This window comes from Arvicanthis niloticus, chromosome 5 (assembly GCF_011762505.2).
Source record: "Arvicanthis niloticus isolate mArvNil1 chromosome 5, mArvNil1.pat.X, whole genome shotgun sequence".
NCBI lineage: Eukaryota > Metazoa > Chordata > Mammalia > Rodentia > Muridae > Arvicanthis > Arvicanthis niloticus.
The window spans coordinates 87,557,432-87,577,446 of NC_047662.1; the positions used below are offsets into that span (position 1 = coordinate 87,557,432).

The window sequence follows — 20,015 nt, forward strand, 5'->3', positions numbered from 1 at the left end:
CAACACAACAAATATTTCACCGACACCATTGTCATGGTTAACGTGCTGGTCACTAGAATTTACAAATTGTGCTGAGCTTTCTTAAGCTTCCAGACAATGTTATCACTCAGTGTGTGCCTTGGGATGTCCTCAGTCAGGACACATGACACAGACGATGGCCCCTCAGTTGCCTTGGATTGTATAAGATAGTGAAGTCAGATCAACGTTACTCTGTGTCATTAACTATATTTTTTTCCTTTTTTTTTTAAATTGAGCTCTTTTCCATACAGTATCTTTTGATCTGGTTTTCTCCCTCCTCCAACTCTTCCCAGATCCTCCCCACCTCCCTACATACCCAACTTTATGTGTATTCCTTCTCTATTTCTCTTTTTAAAAAACATACGAAAATAACAATTAAAACAAAAAATTAATAAGACAAAAATACCAGAACAAAAATCACACACACATACACACACACACACACACACACACATACATACAAATCACAAACATACACACACAAATCACAAACACACACACACACACTGGAGTTCGTTTTGGCTAACTATTCCTTGGTGTTGAAACCTGCTATGGAATACAGTTGATATAACAAGTGATACCCCATTGATACCTTTGCCAGAGGGTATCAATTACAACAACTTCTGGGTTACTTGTGGGAACTTGTGTTTACTTCTCTCTCTCAGTTCTGGAACATCACCTGGCTTGAACATGGGCAGGTCTTGTGTGTACTGCCACAGTCTTTTTGAGTTCATATGTGTCAGTCTTGTCATGTCTGAAAGACAGATTTTTGTAGCGATCTGTTTTAAGTTAGGGTTCTATTGCTGTGAAGAGACACCATGACCAAGGCAACTCTTATAAAGGAAAAACATTGAATTGGGACTGGCTTACAGTTTCAGAGATTCAGTCCGTTGTCATCATGGTGGGAAGCATGGTAGTGTCCAGGCAGATATGGTACTGGAGGAGCCAAGAATTTACATCTTGATCCACAGGGAGCAGAAGGAGACTGTGTTATACTGGTCAGACTTGAACATAGATATGAGACCTCAAAGCCCCACCTCCACAGTGACATACTTTTTTCAAAGAGGGTACACTTCCTCCACTAAGGCCACACCTTCTAATAGTGCCACTTCCCATGGGCCATGCATAGTCAAACCACCACATGATCTCTACTTCTCACAATCTTTCTGCCTCCTTTTCTGAATGACCTTCAGAGAATGGTTTGATGAAGACATCCCATTGGGACTGAATACTCTAAGGTATGTCACTGTCTGCACATTGTCCAATTGTAGGTCTCTGTGTTAATTCCACCTCAAAAAGAAGCTTCTCTGATGAGGATTGGAAGAGGCAGTTATGGGTATAGTAATATGTCATTAGAAGTCTTCTTATTGCTGGGTTCCCCGAGCACAATAATATTAGAAGGTTTTCCTCTAGGCCTATGACCTCTCTAATTTCAGGCTCTTGGTCTCTAACAGTGTCATGTGTGGGTTTCACTTTGTGGAGTGGGTTTAAATAAAAAAATAACAATAAAATTTAAAAAATTAAAAATAAAAATGTTTGGTTACTCTCGAACACTACTCAGTAGGCATGAAGCCTCTACCTGGGCATCAGTTCAACTTCTCCGTGTTTGATGACATGAGTAAGGGTTGTCTTCAGCAAAAGGGCCTCACCATAATGTTGTAGAGAGCAATCAATAGTCTTGGCATTAGCCTATGATATTTGACGAGGTACCATGAGACGCCTTTGGCCAATGATTAAACAGGAATTCAATGTGATTCCACATATTTCTAGCACAGAAAGTTTTACTTGGTGCGTCTTAGTTTAGAGTTTTTATTGCTGTGAAGGGACACTAGTATCACAGCAACTCTTATAAATGAAAAGATTTACTTGGGGGCTGGTTTAGAATTCAGAGTTAGTCCAGTATCATCATAGCAGGAATGATGACATGCAGCCAAACATTGTGTTGGAGAGGTAGCTGGGAGTTCTACATCTGGATCTGAAGACAGCAGGAAGAGAGAGTGACACTGGGCCTGGATTGAGCATCTGAAACCTCAAAGTCCACCCCCCAGTGACACACTTTCCTCCAACAAGGCCACATCTCCTAAAAATGCCACTCCCTATGAGCCTGTGGAGGTCATTTTCATTCAAAGCACCACACTCAGTGACATAAGATGCCTAGTTGGGACATTGTCTCCTCCATTATATATCGGTCCTGTTTAGATTCCTTTCATGTATGTGTATGTCTTAGGACGTTTCTATAGTAGTGGGTTTTCATATGGTTTTTCAGAAGGCCTCTAGTGTTCATTTATTATATTTAAGTGTGTGTGTGTGTGTGTGTGTGTGTGTGTGTGTGTGTGTGTGTGTCTGTCTGTCTGTCTGTCCATGTAGGGGAGGGATATGTATATGCCACAACTCTCATATGGACGTCAAAAGACAATTTGCAAGTGTTGGTTCTTTCCTTTTACAGTATGGGCCCTAGGGATCAAACTGAGGCCATCAGCTCACTGGCTCAACACCTTAAATTTTTAGCTTTGGAAAATGGCCATAAAGTATTACTGTGATGCTTTGTCACTCAGCCCAGTGGCTTTAAATGGCATATAAATGACAATGTGGATACTATCTCTTCCTGGCAGAAGTCCAGAGCCACCTAGATTTTTTTAAGTAAGGCTCCCTTTGGGATGGAGAGAAGGGTGTTAAATAACAACCCAGACACATCTAGACTCCGTGGTCTTCTTAGATTCGCCCACAAAAATCATTGCCATCTGATGTTCAGTGATTTGGGATGAGGCACAGAACACGATCTAGTATAGTCAGTGGTATTGTTTAACATTCTTCTTATTATACCTGAAAACCCTGAGCTCCACAACTCGTCTCAACCCAGCTCTTCTGCATTTACTGTGAAAAATGAAGTGTTCCAGAAAAAAAAATACTCTGCTCAAGCCCAATGCCTTTTTTCATATTTATTCCTTAGCCTGCCCTTGTTCATCTTATCCCTTTAATTAGGGTTTCCTACTGGACCATGTGCCATCTGCCAGCAAGAACTGTGTGTGTCTCATCTGCACATCTCTCATTGTGCCACCAGGCTTAGCACAGAGCCTGCCATGGCTTACAGCCCATGAACCCTGCCATCAGAATTGATTTGCTAAGTGGGGCTAGCTTACCATAAGCATCAATGGAGAATATAGATAGATATAGATATAGATATAGATATAGATATAGATATAGATATAGATATAGATATAGATATATTACCATATATAGATAAAATATATACTTTGCTGAGTGAGGGCTGTTAGGATGGCCCAGTAGAAAAAGCACTTGCTGCACAAGCCTCACAACCTGAGTTTGAGCCCAGAAACCCAAAAAAAAAAGGTAGAAAGAGACTCAACTCCATAGTGTTTTACTCTGACTCCACTGTGGCATGTGCCCCCTTCCTCATACTTGCACAGCTTACACACTTACACACACAATAATAATAAATAAAATAAATAAAAAGTATGTCAAAAAGATAATATGTAAGAGCTGTTGAACATAACTGTCAGAAATTAGTGAAATCCTCCCTCTTATCTGATGAAATATTACAAAGCTATAAAGATGACATTTGGAAGATGTTAAGACGTAAACCGGATCGTGTATTATATATATATATATTTTTTTTTCCATTTTGTACTCAGCACTAACTGGGCTCCTGTGTCACGGGTTCATTGTGCCCTCAAAGAGCTCATAACAGGTGAAGAGAAGCAATGAATGAATTACAATGGGAAGCAATGTTTTCTTGGTTTCTTTAACAGATAGTTTTTGGGAGATGACTATTGTAAAAAGCCAAGCTAATGACCAAACTGAGACATATTTATTGTTTTTAAATTATGTTAATGTTATAGTTGTTATTGATTTGAATCATAATTAACATTATTTATGAACAACACTATAAAAGAAAGCTCTCTATTGTTCTAACTTTTTTCTTTTATTATCTCAGCATAGGAGCCAGAAGACAGGAAGGAAGGAAGGAAGGAAGGAAGGAAGGAAGGAAGGAAGGAAGGAAAGAAGGAAGGAAGGGAGGGAAGGGAGGAAGGATGGATGGGAGGGAGGGAGGGAGGGAGGAAGGGAAGGGAGGGAGGGAGAGAAGGAAGAAGTTATGAGGAGATTGGGGGTAGATGGCTCAAAGTGGACCAGAGAGAGGTAAAGATGAATATGATCAAAATACATCATGTGCACATATGACACACTGAAGTAGTTAATCAAAATACTGCATTTTAAAGTTAACTTTTAAAAAGAATCTAGGGAATCTATGATCTGGGGTAAGAAAAGAAGAAACTTATTTACTCCACTAATCTGTAACTGAAATCTAGCTTTTCTCTGAATGCAGACATCAGAACAACATGGGATCAGCAGCAGTTGTGACTTTGTCACCCAGAAAATGAATTCACAGGTACTTTCATGTGATTGCGTTGTCTGCAGCTATGTCAGAACAACTGTGATGAACGCCACAGCTTTTACACTGATATTTGAGCCACTGTTGGATTTGAATTTAGTTTGGAAATAAAAGTCACAGGATTTACAAAACCACACATTTATCCTTAGAACATTTTAATATAATTAATTAGTGTGTGTACACACTTGCCTATGTAATCAGAGGCCAACTTTCAAATATCACTTCCTAACTTCAGTCTCAGGGATTGAACTTAGGTCAGTGGGCTTGACTACAAGCATCTTTTCCCACTGAGCCATCTTGCCAGCCCAGTACTATATAATTTCTAGAACATTTTAAGGAGTCCATAAGCTTTGCCAGATTACTGAAGAGACTGACCCTCAAGAAAGTCTGACTCTTGCTCCGTGTCCTGACAGCAGCTGTTCTTAACTGAAGACCTCTAGCTGATGTCTTTTCCTGAGGTGACACTCAAGAACAGGAGTTTTGGGACTCAGCTGCGTATGGACCACTCACCTGATGTGCACCCACGTGTTTAGAGAGCAGAAGATGCTGCATATTCCCACATCCCCTATGGCCATTCTGCTCTGTGCTCTTAAGTCTGGACATGTCTCTGTGTGTGCCTGGGTGTCACCATTGGGGAATGCAGTTCATATCTAATCTGCACAATTTAAACTGAAACAAAACCATACACATCCTGGTGGGCAGGAGCTTGTTGGGCAGAGCCAGGTACAACAGAAGCACCTGAGAATCTTGGTGAAGCATGAAGCAAATGTGAGTAGTCCATAACTGACTAGCTCTCAGAATAAATGTCAATAAACTACAAAATAGCATTAGCATGGAGGAGAGCTGAAAATGGTTACTCTTCTTGCATGAATTTGCATAGATTAAATTATTATTCATGGTGAAGGACAAAGCATGTATCTATAGCATGAAAGAGAGCAAGGTCATCTGGCTAGTTCAGAAACTAAGAGGCAAACTCATCTTAGGGCTTCTTGTTGAACACACAGACAGACTCAGTAATTCCATCTGTCCATTAATATCTTGTCTTTGCCCCTTTTATTGTGAAGCTTCTGTCCCTTTTGTTTTTTAAAAAAAAAAAAAAACACCTTTTTTTTTTCATACAATATATTCTGATCATGATTTCTCATCCCTGTATTCCTTCTAGATCCTTCACACCACCCTACTCACCCAACTCCATGCCCCATCTTTCTTTAGAAAGCAAACAAATCAGAATAAAAGAAAAAAAAATACAAGTTACAAACACACACACACCACCCACAAACTCAGGAACTATAATATACCATCAAAAAACCAGTAAAACAAAACAGAACAAAATGCCCAAATAAAGCAATAATAGATTAAAACATCTACAAAATGCCGTTGTGTTAGCCTTATACTGCTGGACATGGAGCTTACCATTAAGTGTGGTTTATAATCCACTGGAGAAAGCTAATTTTTCCTTTGCCAGCAGGTAGCAATTGCAGATGGTGGTTTGGTTAACAGTGGGATCCTGTGTCTACCTCTATCAGTGCTGGGAACCCATCTGGCTTGAACTTACGCAGGCCCTGTGTGTGCTACCACAGTCTCTGTGAGTTCATCAGTACTGCTTGCTGTATCTGGCAGACATTGCTTCTTTGAAGTCATCCCTTCCTTGCTGCTCTTACAATCTGTCTGTCTCCTCTTCTACAGAGTTCCCTGAGCCTTGAGGGGAGGGCTTTGAAGAAGACATCCCAGTTAAAACTGACTGCTCCAATATCTCAGAATCTCTGCACACTGCTTGGCTGTGGGTCTCTGCATTAGTTCCTATCTACTGCAGAGAAAGTGGAGCAACTGTCTTTAATGCTCTCTTTTCTCTAACAGAATATGGCTCCAAAAAACAAAAGCATTCCATCTAATCAACATTCTAATCAACACTGGGAAAGACAAAGCCCTCCCCAACCACAATTTGGCAGTCTATGAGCTGGATTGATTAGGAGATGAAGCACCAAGCAGAAACTAATACAGCTCCCGGCAGTGACTCGGTCCCTGGAGATGCAAACTTGGAGAGATTTGCTTCCTTTAAAATCCATTTTTAATTGTAATAGGCACATAACTATTATTTCTATCCAAAAGGTTACCAGATGATGTGTAAATACATGTCTGTGGTATGTGATGTTCAGAACAGGGTGGGACAGGGAGATTTCTATAGCATAGTCTTGGAAAGATGACAGTCTATTTAGGCAGAAATGTGTCTGCCATTGTCATGTTCTATTTCTTGGAGGTTTCCCCAAAGATGGATAGAAAACTTTCTATGTTGAACCTTACCTTGAGATAAATTATTTCAAAGCACACATGCTATTACTTACAGGGTTTTTTTTTTTTTTTAAAAAAAAAAGTATCGATTTTCAATCATTTATGGCTCACAATCCATTAAACTTATCAAGTCCAAAACATCAGCAGTGTAATTAAATGTTGGCTTACCTCTAGTAAGGAAAAAAAGCCATGATAGCAGTGGGAGGAACAATGATTTCCTCTTCCTAGAGCTTTAATTTCCTCTCTCTATACCTTGTCTTTGCTGGACACTGGCAAAGGCCTATTGATCGCCTCTCTCAGATAAGTTACGTGTTCCAAGGAATGGCATCTATTTGAAAATCTTAGTGATTATAAATGAGACTTACTGTCCTTATCAGTAAGTCCTTACCTTCTTCGTCCTTGAGTGCAGCTCGTGATGAACAACGGGGGGGGGGGTGACAACTGAAGGCTGATAATCTGTTAATCCGTTCTGAAATGAAGTGGGAATGGTCTTCAGATGTGAAGGGGTTTCAAGGAGAATAAAAGCCCAGCGGAATACTGCATGGACATTGTTTGAGGAATGGTTTTGTATAAGCACTGAGACTGGTGACCTAACTTCTTATGTGCAAAGCCCCCAGTGACCCCAGACAGGATTTCATTTATCCTACAGTCATTTCCCATTCTACTTCCAGGGAGAGGCGACGTGATAGAACGGCTATAAAGCCCAGAATTTGCTATAAACCTGGCATATGTACTGGTGGTGAGAATATAGAACAATGAGAGAATTGCATTGCGAGTTTTGGTGTTTTAAAAAATGTGTTCTGTCCCTAGTGAAGCTTGGTTTTGTCATGTAGGCATTGTAAACCATGTCATCAGTGGTTTTCTCTTCCTTGCTCAGTTCTTAATAACCTTGACATCAAATCTGCAGCCCACCTTTATCTACTGAGGAAAACAATGTCACACCAGTTTGCTGTGTGCTAATCTTCCCCAGCTTTAATTTATATTCCAACCCCAATTTCCCCTCTGCCTTGATGTTATCATCTCTGTCTTTTGATCCAACGTATTGCTTATTCTAATCACCCCAACCCCTGCGCAGAACGGAACAATTTCTACTGAGCTGTTGTTCTGTTAGCATTATAAATGCTGGTGATACATGCTAAAGTTATGGGGCTTAAGATGTGAAAGACTTCTTTTTGAAAACACGGGACAATGTTGATCCCATTCTTGGCATAGCAGAAAGCCAAATTAAATGTTAAAGCTCTTCATGAGACTGGTGCCAGCATAATGTTATCTAAGAGCTCAACAGTCCAGAGATCTCTAAAGAGGTCCTGCAAAGCTACAGAGTACAAGGTCTCTTGACCAACACATGTACCTGTTCCTGTTGTCAATCCACTGGGAACTTGTCCATCATTCTACCACCTTCATCAACCTCATTACCCTTTCATAAGAAGTCATTGTATTCAAGTCTTTGTGTAAACAAGAGAAATCTCCCTTTGTCTTACATAAAAGCTTCCTCCTCCTACTCACTACCTTCACTTTCAATCAGATTTGCTGTCCTCACTTCACCAATCTCCTCCTCCCTATTAGTCCTCTGCCCTGTTGTTGTCAAAGAAGATAAGCCTGTACTGCCCCTGTCACCTTACTCAATCTTACTTAACGACTCACAGAACACATTTATACACTCCACCTACTTCATTACTCCCTCTGAAGAAGCCATGGCTGTGAACCACTCTTCCTTTTTAAACACTCTTTTCCTTTGGAATCTGAGACATCACACTGTCTTGACACCTTTCTACCTCTCTTTCCATGTCACTATAACCTTGAATGTCCATTGTCCTTTGCTTATACCTAAACTGTTGGTTCTTTGGGAAATTTTTTTCAGGTCCCCTTTCTCTACTCATTTCTACACCCTTGGTTTCAACAACCACATGGTTTCCCAATCCACATCTGTTCTCTTAAATGTCAATCAAATGGCCAAGTACCTACCACTTCTCTTGAGTCTATTTGAAATATCTTAATGATTAAAAATGAATGTGAAATAGCTCAGATCTTAACACTTAACCCATAGGAGCCTCTGACTTAGCAGGCCCAAAGCTGAGTTCCTTGTCTTTAATTTCAATATGCTCTTCCTGTCCTTCTTAATGAAGGAACCTCCCTCACTATCAACCCAACTGTTTTTTCCTTGACCTGACTGGATTCTATCACCAGCTGTGCATCAAAAAAAAAAAAAAAAAAACTCAGCAAGCAATAATTACATTTGTTTTTCTTCTCCGTTTTCTTGGCACAGCATGATCATAGAATAGATGTCTTGAACCGGATAGAGACAAAGCTGCCTGATTGTTTAAATGAGTCAGTGATAAAGAAGAGTGCACAGAGAGGGTTATCTTTACTCTCTTAAGGTCATGATCAATCATTACTAAATAAAGCATGGGCGGGACACTAGCTGTTTTCCTCAGTTCAACTCCATTGACTATAATTCATGGAAATTCCTTCTAAAGACTACAAAGAAGGTCATTTGTCTTAATTTTAGGTATTGAAAATCTTCACTTTCTTGAGCTCTTCTAGGTTTGTTTTTTGATGTTGATGTTGTTGTTTTGTTTTGTTTTTGTGTTTGTTTGTTTGTTTGTTTTAGAAATGCAGTGTGGCAGGCTGTGTTAGGAGCTGTTAGGATAGCACCTAAATGAAATTCTCTCATCATCTTTCCAGAATGTTCTTCATATGCAGTAAAAATGAAGAGAGTAATCACAGTGAGGTAAGACTCACAAAAGAGTTCAAGAGTCTCTGTGGAACACTGGCATGACCTCTCATTGTGTCTGAGTGGGACGATGAGAGAGCATGACTGAGCAAAGCCTGCTGGTAAGACGGCCACACCAGTGAGGTGGAAACACTCTTGTTCTTATACCAAGCATTAGAACTGATTACTGGACCTGCTATGCTGTTGACACCTTTAATCCTTCACTTGGGAGGCAGATCTCATGAATTCCAGGCCGGTCGGGTCTACATGGCAAGTTCTAGGCCAGCAGGAGTGAACATGAGACCATATCTCAACACACAAACAAAACTGATGACTAGGATATAAAGTCTGAACTTGCCCAGGCGACCAAGATGTGGAAGGCAAACAGCTCTGTGTCTCCAACTGGAGGCAGGATTTTGCCTATGTAATAATGGCACATTTAATTAATATGTGGTCAAAAGAAGAAAGGGCACTAAAAATAATAAACACAATATCAATGATAGCCAAGCAGAGACCAGGAAATACTTTCCTAATTTAGATATTTTTTTTCTCATTATCAAAGTGCCCAATTGGCAACTAGTCCACTGATATTGAGCCACTGTTAATTGACTTAATGTCTTAAAGACTTGCACACATCTCCAAAAGAAAATGCAAGCACCTTGGTGTCTTTTAATTACAAATAAAATGCAAGGTGTTTTTAAAAGCCCTGGGCTTATATTATTTCATTAAATTTAAACACTAATTCTTTTATTTGGAATAGAAAAATGGATTCTTCTCCACCACCACAACCAATTTTTCTCATTCAAATATTTTTTCATATTTTCATAAATATTTATTTAAAATATATTTTTGTGGTAAAACACTAATCTAGCATGTGTAAGGCCCTGGTTTCATAAAACACATTCAACTAAATGTACCATAAATACATATGACTAAAAGAAACAAGGCAGGATTAGAGTGAAGCCAACTTAGAACAGAAAGTAGGCAAGGTTTTCCTATAAGATACTGCCCATATAAATATATTCACATATATTTAAATATTAAATATTCTTACCAATCCCTTACATGGAGAAACTTGTTGAGCATCCTAGAATTCTGATTAGAGTCCCAAGGAGCCATACTTTAGAGTCTGTATGCATGCCCTATATAAAGGGACAGCAATCCTGCTCCACCCATTGTTCAGTATTCGTGTTTATTAGTTTCCAGGATCTTTTCTCATTCTTGCCATAGATCAACAAAATGCCTCATTGACTAAAAATTACAATATATAATTGAAAGTTATGAGTCAAAGAAAGAGTAATTAACACTGCTATAGTTTGTATATGAAGTGTCCCCCCAAAGACTCCAGTGTTGAAGGCTGGGTTCCCAGGTGACAGGTTTAGGGAAAGCAAATAGATCATGGACCTTCAAAAGCTGGTGTTCTGGGGAAATTAATGAATAACATTAATCATCTAAATCTAATAAAAAAGAAAACAATAGCATACGAAGAATAAAACACAAGATATCCCTGTAGATCCTTAATACATTAAAAAGATAAAGGGCTATCATAAGAAGCTTTGTCAATTAATTTAAGAACCTAAATTATGTTGAAATTTTCCTGGAAAATATGACTTACTCACCCTAGCACAAAATCTGAGTAACTAGTGTTGAAAATCTTTTATCAATCAAGACAATCAGGACTAGTAAACTCTGCTGAGTTTTTTGTCAGAAACCATGTGGCCCTCCCTTAAACCCTTCCAGAAAACAGGGAGTGCACTGAGGGAGCACTGAGTGCTCCCTCCCCAAACCCTGATAGAGTATTACATCACAGGCCACCTCCAGAACATAATAAAAAAAGAACTCAACAAAATATTAGTAAAGAAGACCATATTGTAAGATCTAGAAAATATATTTAACAAATGAAATTTTTACTTGAAATTTATAAAAATAAAAATCTCCATCAGCAAAAAAAAATATAAGGAAACATCTTGAATTTCATTTCATTTTTTAAAAGATGACTGTGTATTGTAGGATATTTGATCACATTGTGAAGCCTGAGATTGTGAACTGGAAAAACCTATTTCTTGTGCTGGTGTGTCTCAAACCTAGCATACACCTGTAACCCAAGAGCTTTCTGTAAACAAGGGCTAAATAAAGTCAACGATAGGTCAAGAGTTGGAGTGAGCAACCAGTTGACAGCAAGTGAACATCAGAAAAGCCTGGAAAGAGAAAGGAGGGCCTTTGAGTTGAAGGGTATTTAAGGCAGCATGGAGAAGAAGAAAGCCTTTTCCTTCCGGGACATTGGTGGAGTAGGAAGGTCAGCTGGGTGCTTTCTCTGCCTCTCTAAGCTACAGGCTTTCACCAGAACGTTTGACTCCTCTGTCTTCATTTGGTAAATCGAATGGTTGCGATTTTGTTTTGAAAACAAACATCTCTGAGGGCTGGAGAGATGGATCAGCACTTAAGAGTACATATTGCTCTTACAGAGGCTCTGAGCTCAGGTCCCAGCACCCCACAGGATGGCTCACAATTGCCCAACTCCAGCTCCAAGGGATCTGATGCCTTCTTGCCTCCCTTGGGCACCTGTATATTCACACATGCACATACCCGCATGTAAACACATATGCATACATAAAATTAAAAAATAAAATAAATCTTTTTTATAAATCCTATTAAAATGTCTACAACTAAAATCATACTTATGATACAAAGCAAAAATCTTGTACCAGCTAAAAGTACACCTATGTATAAGCTTACTCTGTAGCTGAATTTTTTCCCGTGCCTGGGCGGGAGCCCCTCAGCATCTGTGAGGCTCCTTGCAGGGTGACCTCAGTCAAAAATCCTGTGCTTCTGCTTCTCTCCAGAGGCGCTCCTCCCTGAGCCTCCTGGAGTGGAAGACACGCAGGACCCACAACCCCACACAACAGGAACCCACTCCCGAGCCCACAAGTGATTAGCCCAGGCACGGGAGTTCTCACCCAGTCTGAAGTCCTTCTACTGTAGTCTACCTAAAAGTCTGGATTATATTTTGACTGGTCTCTTAATGACAACATACTATTTCCGATGACATAGATCAAGATGTTCCCTTTTGGATGAGGCTGTTGTGGACCCTCCTACTATATAACAAACTAAATTGCCCTCTATAAACCAATGCCAGCATTATAAACAGATTAGTAGTGAGTTCCTGGCTTTTCTCTTTAGATATTATCAATCAGAAATGTGGTTTGGTTACTTAAAAAGAAAGCCATTACAAATATGACTCCACACGTTACCTCATCCCCTTATATTTTGCAGTGGTTCCTCGGTGGTTAAGAGTACTTGCTGCTCTTCCAGAGGACCTGAGTTTGATTCCCAGCATCCATGTCAAGCAGTTCACAACCACCTGTAACTCCAGCTCCGTGGAATCCTACATCCTCTCTGGCTGATACATATGCATATGCCACACATATGACATATACTCACTCCAAGAAGTACACATAAAAATAAACCTTTAAAAATAAATGAACAAGGTCTTAAGGCGTGGTTCAGTGGTAAAGAGTTTCTCTTGCTGAGAAAGAGGGTTCAGCTCCCAGCTCATACATCAGCTCAAGAGTGCCTGTAACTCCAGTTCTAGAGAATCAGATGCCCTCCTCTGGACTCCATTTCCTCCTCTGGATACACACAGTACACAACATACAAACAATTGGGCTTGCCTACACACACACACACACACACACACACACACACACACTCGCACAAATCACATTAAATTAAAAAATAATTTGAATTGGTGGTAAATCTCAGTAGTCAGATGTTTGCCTAGTATTTGTGAGGCCCTAAATTCAATGTCCAGCACTACAAAATAATAACCATGAAATGAAATACAAAATACTTTGCTGAAATCTTTAGCTCAAGAAGCCACTGGAAACGACTGTAAAACAAAGTCATTTGTCTAAAAACATCATCATTTAAGTGCATTTATTTTATTTGTATTAATGCTCAATTGTTTGCTTTAATGTGAGTATTTTATCCAAAGTTTATACAAAAAAAAAAAAAAAGGGCTTTTTGTTGTAAGTCTTGAAGTTGCTAAGTAGCCCAGGCCAGCTTCATGCTCTCCATTCTTCCAATGCAGCCTCCCAAATGCAGGGATTGTAGGACGCAGTACCCATCCTGTAAAGTGTTTCTTAATGGAACAACGTATCTTCTGTCAAAATAAAGTATGCATGAGTAATAATCATGGACTATGCAATTTTGCTTATAACTGATTCACATCTTTGCCAAGTGTTAAATATTTTAAATCATATTGCTTGTGTAATGGAGTATTATTTATCAAAGAAAGCTGAAAGTCCTGGGAGATTCTTCAGCTTCAGAATCACTATGACAAAAAAAAAGAAGCCAGCCATACGTGATCAGACAGCTTCCTTGTTTCATAGGAAACACCCTGAGTCGAGAGATCTACGGAGATAAAGACAGATTTAGTGGCTGTTGTTGGCTGGAAAATTGGGGCAGTGGGGAGTATGGGCACTTCAGGGTAGTTAAAGTGTTTATCATTAACAGCAGTGAATGCGTAGCTTTGAATGGTCTAAAAGTCATTGAATTTCACACTTTCTGGGGATGGAACTGGAGAGATGGCTCGGTGGTTAAGAGCACTTGCTGCTCTTGCAGAGGAGCTGTGTTTGATTCTCAGTACTCACACGGCGGCTCACAAACTGCCTGCCACTCCAGGTTCAGGGAATCTGAAACCTCTTCTGGCCCCAATGGACACCAGACACCCCTGTGGTACACATATGTACATGGAAGCAAACACTCCTACTCATACTATAAAATAAATATCCTTGGGGGGAAAAAAACAACATAAAAGTTTGATTCTTTTTAAAAAATTCTGCTTAGCCTAAAAGGCAGACAGTAAATATTCTCATTCATTTATGGAAAATGAAAACGCTTGACCAGACGGATGGAAAGATTAGAATAGTTGGGGGAGGGTCAGTAAGAAAGAGAGATTGGAAGAATCAGTGAGCTGTTCCAAAGTTCAGTCAGGGACAAGCACTGAGCCCTAGTGGTTCTCAGCACATTAAGGTTACAATAACTTAACTAGCTTCTCACAGCTAGGTCGGCATGATGGTGCATGCTTGTAATCCCAGCACCAAGGAGTCTGAAACAGGAAAACTGGGAAAAGCCAGCTTGGACTATCTAGCAAGTTTCTAGCCAGCTTGAACCACATAGCAAAACCATGTCTCAAAAAGATTATTATATGTTTCAAAATATCTAAAAGAGGAGATTTTGTCCCTACCACAAAGAAATGGCAAACGTCTGGGGTGTTCAATGGGCTAATTACCTATCTTGATTTGGTCACTATGTACCTCAAAGTGTCACAGTACCCCAGGAAAGTGTACACTTATTACATACCAATGTGCTGTAAATAGAAACAGATCTATTTACTCTGGCTTATTCTACTCTCTAAAATAGTCCTTCCTTCTCATGGCAAAGACCCCGTTATATCATATTTTTACCATATTTAGGATATAACACATGTGTTTGAATGTGGATAGAATGCTGAGTCAGATCAAGCATCAACACCTTTTAATTAGTGTCTCTGGTCCACTGGGAAGACCTTTTCCCCTGTCCGTTATCATAGGTAAATCTTTTGCAGAGATTCGCAGAGTTAACCATTAACCTATAAAATGTAGTAAGTTATTTTTCTTACATTAAGGTCTTACACATTTGTCTACAAGTACTTTTCTTTTTGTTGCTATTGAAATTGTATTTTTATATTACACAGTAGATTCCATATTGTGTATACTGTGTGAGAATATTTAAATTAAAACTTTTGTATATTTATCATATATCTAGAAATGCTATGTAGACACTTTGTTACTTCAGCCAATAATGACACTGTTATTTCTTCTTACCAAACTTCACAGAATTCTTAACTCATTTTCTCGTTTTACTGTTTGCCTGAAATTTTAATTTCTGTGTTGAAATGAAGTCATGATGTGAAAAATATTGTGCTAGTCTTGCTTCTGAAGGGTCTGCTTGCCCTTTTATATTATGGCTGCTGTAGTGGTTTTTACACCTAGTTTCTTCAATTTCTGACATGCTACATATTCTGAACGGACACTGAATGTGCTAACTCCATTATTCTTAAGTTTCTTGAGATATAAACAATATCAATGCATACACCCTAACCATTCATTAAAAGATATTTAAGGAGCAGAGGGAAGGGAAGCTAGAGCTGTTGGTGACTTTTTGGCCTGCAGTGTCTCAGATTCCTTCTTAAGGAACTGAGAACTTAATCTTCCAAAATGTCAAAAAGACGATCTTACACCCCATCTCCCAACCCAGCTCCTGCAGCACAAAGGCCCAGCACACCATGGTTTGCAAATCTCTGCAAAAGATTTGCCTATGATAATACAGTCATCTCACTTATAACAACTACAGGTTGGAAGGGAACCTGGGCACCAGAATCCAGGTCACAGCATCCTCAGGCATCGTAATGTCAAAACCTCCAAAGCCACCAGATAAGCTGCCGATGCCCTACATGAGATACAGCAGGAAGGTTTGAGACCAAGTAAAGGCTTCCAACCCTGACCTAAAGTTGTGGGAGATTGGCAAGGTTATTGATGGCGTGTGTCGAGTTAAATGAATATACGAAGGAGAAAAGAGTGCTGGACTCTATGAAGGCCTATCATAATGCCATGCATACCCTGCATATATTAATGCAAAATGTCGTGCATACGCTGCTTGAGAGAAAGGAAGTCAAGAGCGACAGTCTCGCATGAAGAACAGGGAACCTTATATGAGCGTTCAGCCTGCTGAGACCCCAGATGATTATGATGATGGCTTTTCAATGAAGCATTCAGCCACTGCCCATTTCCAGAGGAAACCCCCGCCTCATCAATGAGATCCTCAATGGGAGTATGGTACCAATAGCTAGAATACAGGTCCTCAAGCAACAGGTCCAATCTTTAATGGTTCATCCGCAGAAACTATAAGCCGAGCTTCTTCAAATAAAGGAGCAATACCAGGAGGAGAAGAAGAAATTCCTGGAAAGCACAGACTCCTTTAACAATGAACGTAAAAGGTTATGCGGTCTGAAGGTGGAGGTAAACATGGAGAAAATTGCACCTGAAACTGCACGGGCAGAGGAGCAGGCCCATGAAAGGGAGTAGGAGAAAGAAGAAAGAGGTAACAGGAACAAGCTGAGCACAGTCAGAGCAATATCGTCCCTGGGAAAGAGCAAGTGGTGAACAGAGCCAAGGAGGAGAAGGACGAGGAGAACATCCAATGAAGGCGGGAGACATGCCTTGAAACGGCAGAGCCCACAGAATGGTGAACCAGGCAGTCTACTCCTGAGGACAAGGAGAATGGGTTCGAGGGGCTGACAGCTCAGAGGAAGGAGGGACCAGTGATAGTAACACCGGCTCAGAGAGCAACAGCGACACGTAGGGGTACCGTCCACAGACCCCATGCCAGAAGACAACAAGAAGGAATAAGTGTTGCCTTGTTTTATGTGTCCTAAAACTATTTTAAATGAAAAAAAAAGGTATTTTTGATGTTTTTTAAAGAGATATTTAGGGAAGCCCCTTTTATGGAAACAGATATAAGGATAAAGGTCAAAACTATTAAACAGAAAAGATTAAAAATGTTTATTAACCAGTTTGAATTTTATCTCTGCCTCTACATCATTTAGACTATCATCATTTAGAATAGCAAAAGGATCTCGATTGCCATGGAGAGTCCTTAATTTAATTCCTTAATCTCCTTGAACATCATTCACAGGACCAAGTCTTTCCCAGACATTTGCATCTTGCTGTCCATTAAGTGGCTCAGACTTCTTATTCTAAGCCTTGCCTGCTTCTCCCTCCCAAGCTTAGTTTTCTCTCTTAGTAAACGGCATTTTATTTGCCTACAGATTAAACCAAAATGCCTGAGGCCCTTCATAATATTTCTCCTACTGTCATACAGAACCCACCATCTCCACCCCAAAGTCACCCTACGAACTAGTCTTAGTTAGGGTTGCTATAGTTGTGATGAAACACCATGGCCAAAGCAACTTAGGAAGACCAGGTTTATTTGTTTTGCAGTTCCACCACTGAATGAAGCTGGGCCAGAACTTGAAGGCAGGAGTTGAGGCAGAGGCCATGGAGATGCTCTGCTTACTGGCTTGCTCACTCTGGCTTGCTCAGCCTGCTTTCTTATAGAACTCAGAACCACCAGTGCAGGGATGACCCCACCCACAATGAGCTGGTCCCTCCCACATCAATCACTAATTAATAAAATGCCTTAAAGTCTTGCCTACAGCACCATCTTATGGAAGCATTTTTTTTTTGGGAGGGGCATCTTTTATTAACGTTTTATTGATTCTTTGTGAGTTTCACATTATGTACCCTGTCTTAGTTAGGGTTTTACTGCTGTAAACAGACACCATGACCAAGGCAACTCTTATAAGGCCAACATTTAATTGAGGCTGGCTTATAGGTTCAGAGGGTCAATCAATTATCATCAAGGTGGGAACATAACAGCATCCAGGCAGGCATGGTGCAGGAGGAGCTGAGTGTTCTACATCTTCATCTGAAGGCTGCTAGCAGAATAGTCACTTCCATACAACTAGGATGTGGGTCTTTAAGCCTATTCCAACAAGGCCACACCCCCAAATAGTGCCACTTCCTGGGTCAAGCATATTCAAACCATGACATACCCCAATCCCACTCATCTCCCCATCCCTTCATATTTGCCTTCCACCCTCGCAACCACCCTCCTCAATCCACCCCCAAAAAATAAATAAAATAAGATTTTAAGAATACAAAAATAATCTTGTCATGGAAGCTGTAGTGTATCACATAGTATACTCTTTTGTCTACACATCGTTACTTGCAAACGTTCATTGCAATGAGTCATTGGTCTGGCTCAAGGCCTCTGGCTTCTGCTAATCTATCAATATGGGATCCTCACTGGGACTCCTGTAGGCTATTCTGTTGTTGCCTTGTGTCATGGAGCTCCTGCAGCTTTGGACCTGCAGGACCTGTCCCTTCTTATGTTCCAGCATGTCACAGATGGAGTAGATGTTGGGGTGGGCCAACTCAAAGCCCCGGATCTGGACATGGGTGGCAACTGAGCTGGTCAACCTGCTGCTCTCCTGCACCCACACCACCGGGGTGAGTTCTCCTGCACTAACCAGGCTAGCTCACTAAATGCTTGCAAGGGGGCAGGGCTAGCTCTTCTGCTCTCACACCCTCTGGGCTGGCCTACTCACACCTACACCAGTAGAGCTAGCTCTACTGTGCTGCCCAGTGGAGGAGCAGACTGCTCTCCCAAGTGCTGGAGCCAGAGGGGCAAGGAAGGGAGATGATCTCTCCTTCATCTGTGCCTCCACATAACAGAGTAGTTGTAGGGCCAGCTCTCCTGTGCTCACATCCCCAGGGCCAGCTCACCCCTGTCCCTGCCACCAGGATCAGCTCTTCTGTGCCACCCAGGCAAGGTGCAGGACCTGCTCTCCTGAGGGATACATGGATGCACTTTTTAAATGACATTCCCTCCTCTGAAATGACTTCAGCTTCTGACAAGTCGACATGGACTAAGCAGCACAGCACACTGTCGCATCATTATTAAGCCACAGCCTTTCTTGTCCTGTTCATCCCCCAAGATCACACATTAATATGAACATTTCAATATAAAGTATTTCAAGTTTTAAAAGTCCCAATCTTTAAAAATTCAAACGAAAGATCAAAAGGTCTCTTAAAACACCCAACAACTGCTTTAAAGTCCAAAGTATTTGTAAAACTCCATTTCTCTACAAGTTAAAAAAAATCTCTCAACTACGGGCTCCTGTAAAATGATAAATACCTTAAATGCTTTCTTACTCCAAAAAGGAAGAACCAGGGGACAGCTACAATCTGAACAAAACAAAACTCCAACTATGTAAATAACCAAATGTCTAATGGGCTGGATCACTTCTCTGGCTCTGCCCTCTACAGCATACACAGGTTGTCTTCTAAGCTCAGGCGGGCTCCACTCCACTGCTGAGGCTCTTCTTGCTGACCATCTCATGGTACTGGCATCTCCAAATGCTGGGGTCTTCCGCTGTAATTGGGCTGCACTTTCACCAATAACTTCTCCTGGGCTCACTTCATGGTGCCAAGCCTCAGCTCCTCTCCATGACCCCTTTATGCCTTCACAACCCGTACCACCTGGTTGAGTCTTGTACATTACAAAGTTCAGACGTACAGCCATAGCTGCCTCTGGAAAAAGGCTTATCCGCCGACCCTGAGTAAGCACTTGCTAGAAGATTTCACCTTAATGATGCTGGTCTCTTACTCATAGCAGAGTCCTCAGCCCCAGCTCACCTGTATCCATTGTCCCAGCAAACCATAGGTTATACGTTAGTGATTCTGGTATCTTGTTAACCACAGATGATTCTTCAGCCCCAGCTAACCAGAACAGCACAGTCTTCACACAAATGACCTGGTAGTCTTCGCTTTCCTCTGCAACCTCACAAGCCAGGCCTCCATCTTCTGCACTGTTCTCAACATTCTTGCCTTCCAAGCTCCTACAGAACAACCCACTGAGCTCTCAGCACTCAATGGCTTTTCTAGCTCAAGGTTCCAAAGTCCTTCCACAACCCTCCAA

General features: G+C 40.7%; 1 protein-coding gene and 1 pseudogene across 5 annotated transcripts in view; one reads left to right on the forward strand and one right to left on the reverse strand.

Annotated features, from left to right (window-relative positions):
- The window catches only part of Palm2akap2 (PALM2 and AKAP2 fusion), a 422,795-nt gene that overhangs the window by 384,118 nt on the left and 18,662 nt on the right, over window positions 1–20,015 (reverse strand). The gene's annotated exons all lie outside the window — the stretch shown is intronic.
- Window positions 15,652–16,882, forward strand: LOC117708486 (SWI/SNF-related matrix-associated actin-dependent regulator of chromatin subfamily E member 1 pseudogene; annotated as a pseudogene).